At 26.7% G+C, this 18,496-nt stretch overlaps 1 long non-coding RNA gene across 1 annotated transcript; it reads left to right on the forward strand.

The window, feature by feature from the left end:
• The first annotated feature begins 1,123 nt into the window (after window positions 1–1,123).
• Window positions 1,124–13,248, forward strand: LOC114127737 (uncharacterized). The gene is made up of 3 exons (XR_003592703.2): window positions 1,124–1,220; window positions 1,669–1,769; window positions 3,948–13,248. It is a non-coding gene; the product is annotated as an uncharacterized LOC114127737 (long non-coding RNA).
• The last annotated feature ends 5,248 nt before the right edge of the window (window positions 13,249–18,496 follow it).

The raw sequence follows: 18,496 nt of genomic DNA on the forward strand, positions 1-18,496 counted from the left end.
AATGTTGTGAATTACTATTATAATTTTAGTCTTAAGTTATGTTGTAAACTTTTCAGATCAAAACCTACGTGAAAAAAATACTCCATATTTACAGTAGGTAGGTATATGCGCGGTTATATCTGTAGGTACTCGTAGGTGCGGTAGTTGTTATGAAGTTTGAGTTAATTTCGATAATTCATAATTTTAACTGGCGAATGACAATGAGACAACATTTATATATTATATTGTAGACCATCAAGTAGTGTATCATGAATTTTAGAATATAAATGATTTTATTTTGTTTAAGTTCAGTGTCAGTATTTATCTGTCATTAACATTATCAGTTATCAACTCATTATAATATTATATTCTTGTCCAAACATAGATATTTTATATTATCATGCATTTATTTTAGTTACCACTAAATGATTCTGTATTGGATTTGTACTAATAATTTATTGGTATTATCTGTAGGCTATAATATTATATACTCTAAAATCTGTTTGTATTATATAATACATCGTATATTGCACTTACAAACAGCTAAAATAACTTTTTACATACATCATAACTTTATGTATGTATTAATTATACCTTTTTAGAATAATTATTCAGTTATTCTCAACAAAACATTGTTCCTCTACTCAATACAAAAATGTATTAGATAGAAAACAAATGAGAAATAAAATAAAATCTTGGGAGATTAAGGGCTTGACTAAATAAATAAAAAAATAAATAAAATCATAAAAACCTAAAAAGTTAAATAAGATAATTTAAGATTATAGATATTTAAAAATTAAAATTGGGAAAAAATGTTATGATATTGCTTTTAAATTCTATTTACTAATTTACATTTGACGACGTACATGAAATTAGCTTAACTCTCCTTTTAACTGTCTACATCAAACCTACAATAATAATTTTGAACTTATTTGAAAGTAACAAGTGTGAGTGTGGTGTGTGTGTGTGTGTGTGTGTGTGTGTGTGTGTGTGTGTGTGTGTGTGTGTGTGTGTGTGTGTGTGCGCGCGCGCGTGTGTGGAGTCGTCGCAGCTGCAGCTTACGCCTTTTTTCGTTCCCATGGTAACCCCACCCATTTGGCCACCCCAATTGTTGATACCTACCGTGCACAAGCAAGCTTCTTTTCGAATCGATCAGTACAGTTCAGACTACCAGACCAGGTGCATGTTAGTGGTGTATGCACGGCCACGTAAACATTTTATATCACTACATATAAGCTAAAGTAAGTAGGTACTGCAGTGGCGTACACAGGATTTTTCAAGGGGGGTGTCATAATATATACATGAATGGATGACCTTTTAGCAGTCGAAAAGAAAAATATAAACACCAAAATAATAATTTTTTTTTTCAAAGATTGTTATTTATACCTGTATATATTTTTTGGAATGAACCATAATAGCAGTTCGTTTTGAACCGTCATCATCAGTTTTATCAATATGTCTATTATATATTATTCGATACGAGACGTTAATACTATTTGTATCTATTTTAAAAGATATTTAAGCTGTTTAAGGGTGTGTCATATCTCCTTGACACCCCCCCCCCTTGCGTATGCCACTGGTAGGTAATAATTAATAGTACTTATGCTTTGTTCTGTATTTCAATGCCGTTACGGTGATAATAAACAATAATAATTATTATTTTAACATCATTACCATTTTGATTATTAGATCCGAGAATATGATCATAGAGGATTCCGGGATCGGCTGATATTCGCCATTGTGGGGAAATGCTCATTGCTCACGTTTCGTCACCGTTCACAACTCATTATGTAAGTTTTATATTGTATTATTAAAATGCAATTTTATTAAATAACATGTAAGAAGAGTACAACTTTGAAATTACAAACATCTGATAAGTTAGTTATTTGAATTAATTATTTAACCCAGAAGCATTAATTAGACCCATTAATTAATCTTCGATAGATTTTAACATTAAAGATTATTAAGTAACTAACATTAAATTGTATAGGTAATATTTTTATAGAAATATCACTTTCAATCTATATGCGTATTACCTATTTAAAAATTAAGTTAATTAAATGATATTAATTTAACATAATATGTATATAACACATTCAATAACTTTTACTAAATTTATATAGATACTGTAATGATAGCCACTTCTTATGACTAAGTAATACTGAAACGAGTCACATTTTAAATGTTTTTTTTATATACACCATACTATTACCATTGATTATATATAGTGTGTATTGATATAATATATATACTATGTATATTCAATGCAATTAGATATATAGTCACACGGATGTTTATATTATGATAATGGACATCAATATTTCACTTGTATTTTACCAATTTCTTTATATTTTCATTTCCCAAACATGGTATAAATTTTAAAATAATTTAACTATTTTTGAGCAATTGACAATAAACAATTAAAATTTTTGTTTATTTTTCCCATAAATGTCAATTAACGTCACTTTTCAATCGGTAAATAATTCAAAATTCCTCATATTTTTTTATGAATAAAAATTAAAAAAAAATTTGAGCACAAATCTAAAAAAATTACATCGAAGTGTTTGATATTAAAATATCATTAAATTTCATCAAAATTACAGAAATAAGTAAATTATTTTGTAATTTACATATTTTTAAAATTAATACCAAAAATATGAAAATTAAATAGGTAGATATTTAAGATTCTATATACATTTATCAACCAATATTCAAAAAAAAAATTGTTCTGTAAAAACAAATTAACTTTAAAACGTTTGAAGTTCAAATTTTTACGTCAATGCATATTCATTCGCAATTTAACTAAAAAGAAAAAAAGAAAATAATAAATAATCAATTAAATAAATTAAATCAACTAACCAAAATTCTTATACATAGGTAGTAAAATTAATTACTAAAATATAAATATCAAAAAACATTCATGAAATGTAGGTACTTAATGCCCATAATAGTATATGAGCCGACACATTGTCTTATTGATCAGAATTGTCTTTCGTTTACAATATTACATCATTGAATTCAAATTGTACACATCTATTACAGTGAACTACTCTAAATTTATTGTATAGCAGAGCACTGATCACTCAGCAGTACTCGTTTGCTTGCCTTTTTTCCTTTGAAACTAAAATGTTATAATTATTATCTACCCTATTGTAGTTGCATATTATACTTTTTAAAACTATGATATATTTAAGTCTTTTTTAAATATTTATGTCATATTTAAAAACATATTATAAAATTTCCTATTTCTATGTGGGCAGAAATGAGTAGTAGTTCTAAAAGGACAACAAATGCTTTTAAAAGCTTTCATCCCAAGTAGGTACAACTCATTATTTTATCACCCAGATATTTAAACATTTTTGGAAATATTCAAAAAATTCAAATTGACACTAAAATAGCAATCCAAACGGCCAAACAAACAACAAGAAAACCAAAAGGAAGTACGTGCAAGAAAATTACATACCTACATCAAAAACCATATAAATCAATTTCAAAATAATAAAATATCTATATTACATTTTGTCATATGTGTAAAACAATAATATAATTCGATTAATTTTTAGAGTAGGTTTATCGTATGTGTCATAATTTACAATTAGTAATGAAAATGAGAACTAGGACTCTTTTTATACTTCCGTACAATGTATATAATAACTATTTATAAAGTTTTATAATTAGGTAGGATAATTATGATTCATATACCTAAATACCTAATTGTATTGTAAGTATTATTATTATTTGTATATATCAAACATCGAAATACGTTGATTTTCATTTAATATTAAATTAAATATATTATCATGTATATTGTATACATTATGTATTAAAAATTACATAATTATTAAATAATAAAATAATTCAATAAATAAATAAATAATTCAATAAATTTTATTGATTATATATTATTAATTTGACATGTATACTAGTATACTGATCAATAACAACAATTGCCTATTTTATTTTCACAGATATACACAGGATTGTTTACTGATTTAAGTCCGGTAGAAATCGACAATTTCGTACAATAAAATAATAGAAGTAAAAATTCTGCATGAGTAACGATTTGGTGAGCTACGACCTGGCAAAATGAACCTGTTGTCCTTAAATGTTCTGGACTTTTGTACTTCCAAGACCACGAAATGGAAGGTTTTAATGTTTGTGGTTTTTTTTATTTCCCTAAAGATTGGTGAAACTCATTAATGTGAAACATACCATTCTGAGTCAAAACAGAATGCTACAGGAAGGTATTCATTATAACCAATTTGGGTGCCATCATTTTGTAGGATATTTGTTTTTTGGTACCATAAAGTATATTTTATTATTAAACTTAACTGGTAATTCTTAATAACATTCAATTTGTTGTGCATATTGCACATTATATAGTTTAAATTTTATTAAATAAACTATTTCCTCTGATAATGATATGTTTCTTGGGCCTTATGTCCCATAGGTCATAGCACATGTAAATTCATCTAGACTACAGGTATGTGGCTAATGATAAATTTGAATAATAAATGTGTTCTTTCTATCTCACATTGTCTCCTTATTAATTCATTGTATAATGAATTTATTGTATTTTTTAATAAGATTTCTATGTAGAAAAATTTTGAATTTAGGTAGGTACATGTACAATAAGATCTGTGTTTTGAGGTGAAATATTGTTAGTGGAGAAATGATGCATAAATGTATTGTCTTTTAATATGAATAATTGTGGGTGTTCTGTTTGTATGACTGATATTTTACATGCAGATGTCCTCTGTATTTGTTCTATGGCGAAGACTATGTTTTCAATTTCAATTAAATTGTAATTTATAAGCGTGTCTACATCTCCAAGGCTAGGGATTCAAATTGTAAAATTTTAGTTTTTACTACCTACTATATGTTTTTTATATTTGTTTATTTTTAAATAGGTATGGATATTATTATTATTTATTTTAATTATTATCATTCGGTGCGTTACATAACGCATAGAGATTACAATTTCCGTCTGCAAGGACATTCTCGCCAGGTTTATAATTTTTAATATTTTTGTGTATATTATGATCGTAATAAATTGATTCTAGTTTCTTAACGTTATCAGTATCATGATTGATGTTTTTGTTAATGTGAGGGTTAGAACATAGTTTTGTTTTATTAATAAAATTATCGTTAATGATGTTAATATTTTAAATTATTTTTTTTAATGGTAATGGTCGTGTATAAATTTATACACTTTTTATTTCTTTCTGTTTCCAATTATTTGTGATATCTCTTGTGGTTTTGTCAAAAATATAATAATGTTATTTCTTTAATGTACAAATTAATCAAAAATAAAAACATACTTTTTAAAAGTTTTTAATAATTTGAAATTTTTGGAAAATCGAATTTGTTTTTCTCTCTTAAGCTCCGAGATATCGAGGGTCGAGTGTGTATTTTTAAGTTTTAGAATCCATCAGAAATTAATTGTTTTATTTTGGAACATTTTCGTTTGTCTAGTAAAGTTGCTATGGTGAGAATCGCAATTTTATAATCATAAAATTTATTCTTAGTTTTTTTTTTACAAAGTGCCAATAAATTCATATATTATATAGGTTTTAGAAAATATATTTTTTTTTATTAGGTATTTCGAAAACTCTCCGGACCGGTCTCACCATTGGTTTTAACTTGTTTAGTTGAGCCAAGGCGTCTCCACATTTAATTTTTATTTGTGCTGCCAAACTTTTGATCATTTTTAAGTCTGCGGAAATGAAGCGAACAGTTCTATTTCCTCAATTTTCTTGAAGAATATTTTTTACGTCTTCTTTAATATTACCCATGTACATTGTGGCTGTTATAAACGCTATGAGTTTATATTATTATAATATCATTATTAGGTTTGTTAGTATTATTATCTTTATGTAATGTTATAACGTATTAGTTTTGAATTCTTTGATGGCATTATGTTGTTATAAAAATTTATCCACAAATATTGAATGACAAGATAACATTTTATGAAAAATGGTTTAACTTAAAATTCATGGGAGTTGTTTTTTCTTTTAGTTAAAATTGATCCGAACGCAGTTAGGTATGTAGTTTTTAATCATGTTAATATTATAGGTTCTTATTTTAATTCACTATCACGGGGCATTAACGTATGTCTAATGCAACATATATTTGCTCCTATGTCTATTGTTACTAGAAATGTAATGTTGTTTAATGTCGCTTTAGTATATAGTGGTTCGGTTATAATGTTTATTTTATAATTATATTTTAGGAAGTCAGAAGATAAAGGTGAACATATAACAGTAGAGTTTGATCTAAAAATTAGTTTCGTTAGTTTCGGAACCTCGTCTTTTTGCTGAGTGCCCTACTTTATCGTACATTTGGCATTATGTTATTGTAAGTTTGTTGGGGAAATTACAGTTTTCTGATTTATAAAGCATTTTTTAAGGCATATTGTATGTAGTTGCGGTTGAATACTATTTTTGGTTGGAAATCACGCTTCTGGGATGAGATTGCTGTATTATAGGTATAAAAAATTATGCATAGAAAATACGCCAGTAATAATAATTTTTTTTTCATTTTGGGAACAATAATTTTAATAATGTTTGGATTTTCTCACAGTTTGTCAAAATTTGAACTTTTAATAATGAAAAAAAAAATTGTAACTATAATTTAAATGTCTAGTTATTTTTTTTGAAAGTAAGTATACCTACAACAAAATAAGAAAATCGTTTTGGTTGAAAAATTTTTTTATATCAAACATTGAAATCTGTTGATTTTCATTTAATATTTAATTTATATATAATTACAATCACACAGTTCTTAGTAAAATAACATAATATAGTGTAATCATGCATACATTATGTATTAACAATTGCATAATTACTTATAGCTTATAAATTATCAATTTAAAATGTATACCAGTAAACTGATTAATAACAACACTTGCTGTCTGTTTTATTTTCACAGATATATACAAGTTTATTTACAGATTTAAGTCCGATAGCAATTTACGATTTTGTACAATAAAATCATAGAAGTTGCGCAATAACTCTGCATGAGTGACGATATGCGAAATTAAAATTCATCGACGACCTGGAAAAATGGAGGACAGATGTTCTATAGGTCTGTAACCATCAGTTCGTAAACGTCAACGGGCGGTGGTAAACTCTCCCGATTTTATGGTAAACTATCCCGATTTTTAAAAATAGTAAACTCTCCCGGGTCAAAATTATGTTTACCTGAAGTAAATGTGTAAACTCTCCCGAGTCAACTTTATAGTTACCTGTAGGAAGTATGCAAGCTCTCCCGAGTTGTTTTAAATGTTATTGCTACACTACGAGTTTGAAATTTTTACGTATATTTTGTATTTGTAACTTATATTATTATTATTGAATATTTTTAAAAGAAACTTAAATGTATATTGGATTTTTTGAAATTTAATTTTTTATTGTATTTTGACTATAATATCATGTTCATAGCAGCTAAAGACATTAATTTATATTGTAATTATTATTATATATGATTGACTATTATTAAACGCAACTTAAATGTATATTAAATTTATTTTATGATTTTACTAGACCCGGGAGAGTTTACATATTTTCGTTAGGTACCTAGTACAGGAATAAATCCGGGAGAATTTACACGTTTCTGTCAGGTAGTACTGGAGTAGACCCGGGAGAGTGTACCATCGGGAGAGTTTACAATCGCCCAACGTCAACATCTACCTTACAAATCAGAGAGTAGCACAATTCTATAAATGAAAAGAAGGTAAATACATATATATTGCGCGGCTGTTTTACTACAAGTAGCGCCCAACTCGTGGCGCAAAACAAGAAATAAAGAATATGAATAAATAAATATATAAAAAAAATATTGACAATAATGATAATAAAGGAAAATCAATAATTATAAAAAAATCCAATAATCTTATAAAATAATAAATGAATAACGAACATAAAAACTCAGAAAAATTTGAAGGTAATTGAAACCCACCAACTCTCTCTTCACAAGATATCAATAAATTACTTAAACCTTAATTAATAACTGAACTCACCAAACAAAACCTAATCGCAACAGGCACAGTTCCTGCATTAAAAAATAGACTAACACAATACCTTAACGCAGACAAGCACCAAACGATTTTACCAATAATTTTAAAGCGAACAAAGTGAACAACACAAAAAACCATAAAGATACATATAGGCATAGGAATAAAAATACTCTTAAGCAACTAAAAGACGATATAAGAAACAACTTAAACTCAAAAAGACATAAACAATGCAATTATACATGACCAAATAAATAAAAAAAACTGAAAAATTCAACGACTAATTAAAAGTTTTTAATGAAAGTAATGAGAAATTAAATAAAAAAATTGAAACTTTTTTAGAAAATCAAAAATCAAAAACGAACAAAAACAAATTTTTAAAACCTTCAAATTTAATGAGACGAAACAATTATTCTAATCAAAATTATATTAATAATGTGAAATTTAGTACTCGCCATTTTCCTCGAATTGAATTCCCGAATGAATTTTTACCGAAAGTCCGAAAAATTATATATCAGTTTTCCCGAAATGAAAAAATTTTAAAAACTTAAAAATTTTGTTATAATTGACGTATTTTTTATGTATTATATTTTATACCCATAACTCAGCAATCACGACACAGATACATGTTTTTGAAACAAAAATAGTATTGAACCACCACACATACAATATGCCTCAAAAATAATCATAAAATAGAAAACTATTATTTCCTTAACAAACCTACCTTAACATAATGCCAAATTTACGATAAAGTAAGGCACTCGGCAAAAAGACGAAGTTCCGAAACTATCGAAACTAATTTCTAGGTCAAACTCTACTATTAGATGTTCACCTTTATCTTCTAACTTCCTAAAATATAATTATAAAATGAACATAATAACCGAACCACTATATATTAAAGTGACATTAAACAGCATTACATTTCCAGAAACAATAGACATAGGAGCAAATATATGTTGCATTAGACATATGTTAATGCCCCGTGATAGTGAATTAAAATAAGAACCTATCATATTAACAGGATTAAAAACTACATATCTAAATGTGTTTAGATTAATTTTAATTGAAATAAAATAAAACTCCCGCGAATTTTAAATTAAACCGTTTTCCATAAAATGCTTATCAGGTCATAAAGTAATTGTAAATACATTTTTATAACAACATAATTCCATCAAAGAATTCATAACTAATACACTAACATTGCATAAAGATAATAATAGTAACAAACCTAATAATAATATTATAATAATACAAACTCATAGCGTTTATAATAGCAACAATGTACATAGGTAATCTTAGAGAAGACGTAAAAAATATTCTTCAAGCAAATTGAGGAAATCGAACTGCTCACTACATTTCTGCAGACTTAAAAATGAGCTAAATTTTGGCAGCACAAATTAGAATCAATTTGGAGACGCCTTTGTTCAATTAAACAAGTTTAAACCAATGTTAGGTGAGACCGATCGGGAAGATTTTGTGAATAGAACAATTTTTTACTTAATAAGAAAGATTAAATATTTTCTAAAACCTTAAATTATGTGAACATATTGGGCGCCTCGCAAAATAAATTTCATGATTATAAAATTGCGATTCTCCCCATAGCAACTAGACTAGACAAATAAAAAGGGTCCAGAATAAAACAATTAATTTATGATGGATTCCAAAACTTTAAAATACAATCGACTCTTGATAACTCGGAGTTCAAAAGAGAAAAAAAAATTCGATTTTCCAAAAATTTGAAATTATCAAAAACTTTTAAAAAGTATGTTTTTATTTTTGAATAATTTGTACATTAAAGAAATAAAAAAAAAAATGTTTTTTTACATTTTCATTTTCCTGTCAAGACATTGTTGAATCCATTTTAATAAACAGAATTCTCTATCAAAGTATTCTCCTAGTTTCATTTTTTTCCAAGTTGCCGGTTTAAATTAAGTTAAAAATTTAATTTATTAATTTTAAATTATAAATTTTTAAAATAACATCTTTTTTTTATTATTATTGTAGACAATGTACCTACTCGCTGGAATTACAAAATCTTGCTAATTCAGGTTTTTTCTTTTCGCCTTTTTCAATTCATTTATGATGAATTCTAAAACTTTAATTTAGAATTACTTATTTTTACAAAATCACAAGAAATATCACTAATAATTGGGAAACAGGAGAAAATGAAAAGTTTATTAATTTAAAACACGACTATTATAATAAAATAATTAAAAATATTAATAACTTTAACGATAATTGTATTAATAAAATAAAATTATGCTCTAACAACTCACACATTAACAAAAAGAATCAATTTATTATGATAACAATACACACAAAAATATCAAAAATTATAAGGCGAGAATGTCCTTGCAGACGGAAATTGTAGTTAATGTGCGTTATGTAACGCACTGAATGATAATAATTAAATATAATAACAATACCTATTCAAAAATAAACAAAGATTAAAAATATATAGTAGATAAGAAAAAACAATAGGTAGTTAATAAAAAACAAATAATAAATCACAACAAATACCAAGTTTACATAAAAAAATACATATATAATACTCACATAAATATTTTTAAAAATGTAAATCATACTATGTTTAATTATATTATGGTGACTAACACGGAATTAATAATATTGCTATATTAAGATAATCTAATTATATTATTAAATATTATTATGGTTGATTTTGGAGCCTTGGCAAGTGTATTATCTGTAATATTTTACAATTTAATATAACCTATTTCTAATATGTTTATTTTAAATTATTGTGTACATTAAAATATTTTATAAGTGGAATAGTATTACATTGTATACAAGTTAATATTTATATTCTTAAAATTATTTACACGTTTGTCATAATATGTATTATACTACCATTGGTGTCAGTTTATGGATTTATAGCATATGACTGCAACGAAAGAAAAATAAATCTAACATCTTTCAACAGTCTAGAAGTTGACCACTGCAAAACCCACCACCAGCAACCAGCATGAAAATTCCAAGAATTAAACTGGTACAAAAAGCTGACACCCGCACAATATCTTTTAAATCTTGCATAATTTTTGTAGACTATCTAATCACTAAATGTGCAACCTTTGATGACGCACGAGTAGTTGAAGACAGATTTTTTTTTAGAAGTACTATTCTTGGGAAACTTAGGTTGCGCAGAACTCCAAAGAACCGCAATATTTCACTTTCCTTCAGATGGCATTATAACAGGATTAATGATCAATCATATCACATTTGCTACTCACACAGCAACTGGCAACATTGACAAAAATAGAGACTGTCAAGAAACATCAAATGCATCTCATAAAGGATCGTGAAAAAATGTTGTAGTACCACAGTCCACAAGGTAATCAAAAAATACAGCTAAGCGGAGGTATCGCAAACATTATTAGTAAAGTGACTTATTAATTTTACCAACTGGAACCAGAATGAAACTACCAGAAATGTATTGGATAGATTCATATAGAGGTAAAACAGTCTGGAATAACAATATCATATTTCAAAATTGTGACATGCATGATTGATGTATTATAATATATAATACATATATGTATTATGATGATGTATTACATGATGGGTCTACATTACTAATGATTTCAGAACAGACACCAGAAAATTTGTTAAAAACACATATATTTTAGTTTAAACTGAAAACATAGTTTTCATCTTAAAATAAATAAAAAGAATATTTGCGTGTGAAATACCAGTCATACAATCAAAACACCCACAATTGTTCATATTAAAAGACAATAAATTTATGCCTCATTTCTCCATCAACAATATTTCACCTCAAAACACAGATCTCATGGTATAAGTAAACACAAAAGTTGTCTACATAGAAATCTTATTAAAAACACAATAACTTCATTATACAATGAATTAATAGAGATGCTATGCGAGATAGAAAGAACACAATTATTATTCAAATTATCATTAGCCACATATAGTCTAGATGATTTAGCATTCCGTTTTGACTCAGAATGGAATTGAGTGGCACGGTACGCAAAGGTCGCCAGTACAAAGTACAGACACCGCAGCAACCGGTCGGCATCTTATCAACCGCCACCACGGCCTACGACGATACAACTTAGTTGACTCTCCCGCCAACGACCCGAAGGCTAGGTGGGACGTGATGACAAGTCGGTGCGGATGAGTACCGGCCGCCGGTGACCGATTGCTCTGCGACACGCAACGTCAACGCGACAACACGATACTATGATCACCCGTGTTTTAAGAACGTAAGAACGACGACCAACAACCATACCATGTTGGATACGCCAGGCCTCGTCCAACTACCGAGATCGACCGATCATCTCCGTCACCAGTACATCATCGGCGTCGGTTACAGCTCAACAGACGCCGACCTGCGAGGACGATCTACAATCAACCTCGCGTAATCAAAGTACGTGTCAAGAGTTTCACCAACCTTTAGGGAAATAAAAAACCACAAACATTAAAGGCTTCCACTTCATGGACTTGAAACTACAAAAGTCCAGAACATTTAATGACAGCAGGAATTTACTCCTGAGACACTATGGCAGCACTACTAAAACACCTACTACTACCACAAGAAGTCTAGACAACACAAAAAATATAATCAGACAATCCATGGGGTATTCATAAGTAGACCAAGGATTACGTTTAAAAAGAAGAAAAATATCAGTCTAAAAATACATCCATAAACCACCAATGCTGGTAACAAATTATTAAATTAACACTGATCATTATATTTTGTACACAATTTAGACACTTAGTATGTAGTAATTTAATAGATAATCTAATAACTAGCAATTAAGTAAATTATTTCTTATTATATCATTTTATATTTCATATACTTAATCAATTTAAATATTATGCATTACAATTATTAAATTTATAATTAATAAGCAATACCTAACTTATAACTAACTATAACACTAAAAACATTATTATCATGTATTATCTACCCCGTGAAAAAGAATTATAAATTATTTTAAATGTAGGTTTAAATATATTTATATACAAAAATGTTCACTCATAAAATTTAAATTTTCATTGCAAATATATACTACCCAGGACAGTACCAATTGTTAGTTATCACCATAGTTATTTAATTTTGAGTTTGTGATACAACCTATTTTTAAGATTATGATTTCTTATTTATTAATTACCTAATAGCTTTCAACTGTTATAATTCATATATTCTGTTTTATAATTTTTAATTTTGTTTTAAAAATGTAACCTTCAGAAGAAATAAAACTAAAATTCTTTAAGTTGTTTTCAAATATTTTTATTTTAAAATACTTACCTGTTCATTCATTGGTAAATCAGATTTATGTAATTACCTATACTTAAATTAATAAAATGCTTTTACAAATATATTACATTTTCAGTATATAAATTAAAATTAAAATTCTTAATAAGAATTTTAAAATTATTATTAAATATACAGCCAAAAAATTGTATTTTTAATGATTTTATAAAGTGAGAGATCAATTAATAATAACACGTTAAGTGTTCATTCACTGGTGAAGTTACCCTATTATGATTTTGTATCTAAATTATTAATTTTATATAAAATTATTTTATAATGTTATGAGAACATAACATAAAAGGTATGGAGGATGTAATGATAGCCACTTCTTATGACTAAGTAATACCGAAAAGAGTGTCATCATCATGTTCTTTAATGTTATATAGGTACACAATGTTTGATATTCTACATCATATACTAATAGATTAAACTATAGGTAGGTTGAATCTTATTTTTCGCTAAAAGAGCAATTGTTTTTAACTTCAATTTTTAACGAGTAGTAGGTACATTTCATCAATCATTAGTTCATCAATAAGTGTATAGCCTTAAAGATAATAATTAATAATATTTTTTTTTTTTTATTAGAATTGACAAAATTTAATATTAGACGGCTACAATATGATAATACATCCGACATAAAAATATTCATATATTCATAGTTCATACTATTAAAAATTAAAATAACCAGAAAATCAAAACATTATAATTAATAATTAAATAATATACAGTATAGATAACGCGATCAGTGACGTGCAAGCACGGCGCTAACAATCCGGTATTGTCAACATTAGATTTCGATTACATTGTTAATTTATTAATAATCTCTAAAAGTTTTTTCGTGTTTACTTTTGTAAACCACTTAATGAAACAAATAATTATGCATAATGCTGTTGAAAGTTGAAATCTAATAATATATTTAAATCAATGGGATTCTAAAAATGGGTCTGTGCGAACGAAATGGACATAGAAACAAACCACTAACTACAAATTAAGAAAATTAAAAAACATATAGTTTGTTACACGTAATTTTTTTTATAAGTGTTTAAAATTCAAAATTTTACAAAAATCGTTAAAATCATCTACAACCTACCAAATACAATATAATATTACGCTATACCTATTTGTTATTAGTTTATTAGATACCTACGTATCGTTTAAATAAATTAGTTATAATTTAATGTGTGTACCTAGCACTTTATTCACAAGTGGAGCATACGTTTAAGTAAGTAGGTAGGTACATGACAATTAATATACTTAGATATTATATCATATTTCCTAAACCATGCATATTGTCTTTATTGTGAATACTTAAAAAAACATATTAAAAATTCTTTTTCACGTATTATTATTTAAATTACTTTAGGAATTCAAAATATTTTTTATTAAGTCAATATTCCATTTTATAATATTTCTATAGTGGAAATATATTTGTTACTATTAATTTAAATTTCAAAAAATAGAATAAATTTAAAAATTATGAGAAGGGTTGTGGTGGTCGACAGTCAGTTCAGCCGTATGGCTAAATCAGGCCTGTTTTGCGACAGTGCACTATAATTACATGTATTTATGATTTAAAGTATTACCATACGTCTATACTTCAAATTAATAATTATAGTAGGTTGTAGATATTAACTATAAGTATACTAATATGTCTCATGTTTATTCATTTTACCATGTTGGTGCATTTTTTTTTTTTTATAAAAGATATTTTTTAGATTTGTAAAGAATACTTTTATTTTGTATTCGGAATATGCATTCAAATAAATAAGAATTAAGCCATTAAGATAGATATTCAATTACTTCTTAAAAATATTAAAATACATATTTGAATAATTTTATTTTTATATACCTAATATTAAAATACTTATCTTTTTGATAGTTTTTATAAGTTTTTGAATGGTTGAAAAAGTTAATAATGAATTATAAGCTAATAATTGATACAAACATAATAGGTAATTAATAATTAGTAATGCACAAAATTACTAATAGTTATTGTATTTATGGACTATGGTAAGTAATAAGTATTAACTATTTTATGAAAAAATACATTTTTATTACATTTTAATAATATAACTTTTTAAAAATAATACGACCACGTTTTTTTGTGAACACTGCGATTCTAAAACTAAAAATCTTTTCAACGGATGTGCTTCTTCAAAAAGGAATGTTATATTTAATAAATACCTTTTTAATTGAAAGTGTTTCATTTAATGATATAAAAGTAACTAATTAGGACTTTTAATAAGTAAGTGGATATTTCTTTTTGAACAACAAACATAATTGTTCTTTTATATTATGTTTGTTACACAGACAATGGAGACAACATACATGTGGTTATAGAATTATCTTAAGAGGATTTTCACCACATATAAAGAAAAACTTTGAAAATATCGTTTCTTAGTTATATGACTATAGCCTTCTCAGTTTGCGTAGAACAGTTTTGGCTATGTTTTACATTTATAAGACGGAAACAACACCGTAACACACGCGAGTATGCTGTCCCCTTAAACTTAAGCTTTTAATATAAGTACCTGTCTAGACTAGCGATTCTCAAACTGTGGTAAGCATACCACTAATTATACGAGGAAGGCCACATGGTGCTAGAACGGAAAATAATTGAATTCTGTGAATTCTGATCTTATTGAAAATTTGTTATTTAATTCTTATCTTATTTTTAAAAAATTAATAAATAAAAACAATTATATTTTAGTATTTTGCTGCCTTATTATTTAAAATAAACGTATTTAACTAAAAAGTGAAGTATTTAATTGTACAATTTGGATCGTTATATTTTTAGTCATTAGTGGTACGTGACTGTTTAATAATACAACTAAGCGGTAGGTACGAAAAAAAAAATAGTTTGAGAACCGCTGTTTTGGACTATGTGGCATAGTTCGTGTCATTCTGTCTGAAAATCATGATTTAAGAATGATAGACTTTATCTATTGCCGAAAATTAACGCGCAAATCAAAATAGAAATGAAACTAATAATCATTATTTACTACCTATTAATATTAATCGTCATTTGATATTATTAGCTGACGGCTGATGTTATTTGTTTACACACATTAGGTAACAATTAGAACATAATGTGGTTGAACTGTCGGACGTGGACGTCTCGTCTCAACCGCCTCTATTTTCAATAATTTTACAATAATCGCACTAGATATTTATTATCATACAACATCACGTATTTACAAGTTCAGTGTCGTTTGTTATAAATTATAAAAAAAAACAATATTTATAATTTTTTAATACACCTTTAATTCACCACATAATGTTTTAATTTTTTGTGGTGTAATTTTTGTAAAATTATTTATAAATTATAATATTTAAATTTTAAATGCCACTCCAGGCGTGTTAGGTTATAAGGTGTAGATAACCTACTCTTTAAGCCGGGCCTATATGCCGCAGTCTACCTCTCCACCTATTGTCGATAACATATGATGCGATGACGAGAAAATAAAAATTCTAGATTTTAATTTTTCAAATGATCGCCGAAACACTAGCAATATTAAAAAAAAAATAAAACATTTCTCCGTATAAATGTCTTTCTTACTCGGATCGAGTATTGGTTACGGCGCACACCATTGGTTCTTTTCGTGCGCCGAGTAGCGTATTAGCCAATCTAAAACACTGTAATGTCCGGCAGAACGAGAAAGTAGTAGAGGGTTATTGATGTTGTATTTGTGAGATATCTTCACAGCTCAATATTGTAGAGATGAAATTAAAATCGTTTACTTAGATGCATTTACTTTGACTTCAGTCATCGTCCAACAAATTGAACTGATTCAATGAACGACTAAATGGATAAAGAATGGCGATAATAAAACTCAATCTAACCTAGGATAGAGAAGCTACATAAAAATAATAGTGTATTAGTGCGTGTGCGTCAACGTGTAGTTCAACTATTTTGAATTAATTTATAAAATAATTGTACTTGTTTTTGTCAAAATTTGAACTTCAAATGCTAATAAAAAAAAATTGTGCCTATATATTCTTATAATTTTTTTATCGCTATAAGAATAACTTATGAGGAACTTTGTATTAATTTTTCAAATATTTTGACTCCGCCAAAAAAATTTTATCGACACTTCAAAAAAAATATCTTAGGAAAATTGAAAATTTCATTTGTCTATAAATAACTCAAAAAAAGTCAAAATATTTTGAAAATCAAATCAAGTAAAGAAAATGACAATCTAAATAACTGGTAAAATTGTTAAGTATTTACGACTTATACTATTTGAATAACAACAAATATCAAAAATCGTTTGAGGCTAAACCGTTATTTAACGCGGTTTTGTAAAAATTTAAATTTCAAACACTCATAAAAATTTTTTGGCTGAATCCGGTAGTTTTTTTTACAAATATTTGAAGAAAAATTTATAGAAAATCATGTACCAAATTTTCAAAACTTAGTTATAAAAGAAAAAATTTTTACGATTTTCCAACCACAAAATTACTTGCAAATTTTCGCAATTTTGACATATTTCGTATAAAATCGAACTTTAAGCACTCATAAAAAAAAATTGTGACTAACGATTTCGGATTTTTTTTTATCACTTTAAGAACAACTTATAAGAAACCTTGTATTAAATTTTCAAGATTTTCTGGTCAGCCAAAAAATTTTTATCGTTATTTAAAAAAAAAAAATTAGAAAAATTGAAAATTTTAGTTGTCTATAAATAGTTCAAAAAAAGTCAAAATTCTTTGAAAATTTAACTGTGTATGGAGAACGCTAATATAAACATTTGGTGAAAATTTCAAGTATTTACGTATTCGTTTTTTTAGTATTCAAGTATTAGTTTTTGAGTTATAGCAAAATAAAAAATTCGATTTTGACGAAAACTGGTTTTGCGTAAAAATTCCCGTTTTTCCTACATTTTTTTTTTTTTGTTTTTCTCGATTTTTTTGAAAACTGTTGAAAAATGTTTACTTTTTACCTGTATAATGCACCAAGGATATTCGCTTTTCCATCGGAAACCACCCCCGAAGTTTGAAATTGAAGCATTATTTCGACTAGTTATGCTGTACACAGACACAAAAAAAAAAACATACATCATTGTAAAATCAATACATTCATCACTCCGTTCAGAGTCTAAAAAGCTCGGCGGAATTGATATTAAAACGGCGAATTCGATAAAATCCCAAAATATACACTAATTAGGGTTTACATTATACATGTAATTATTTTGTTCAAGAACAAA

This window comes from Aphis gossypii, chromosome X (assembly GCF_020184175.1).
Source record: "Aphis gossypii isolate Hap1 chromosome X, ASM2018417v2, whole genome shotgun sequence".
Taxonomy (NCBI): Eukaryota; Metazoa; Arthropoda; class Insecta; order Hemiptera; family Aphididae; genus Aphis; species Aphis gossypii.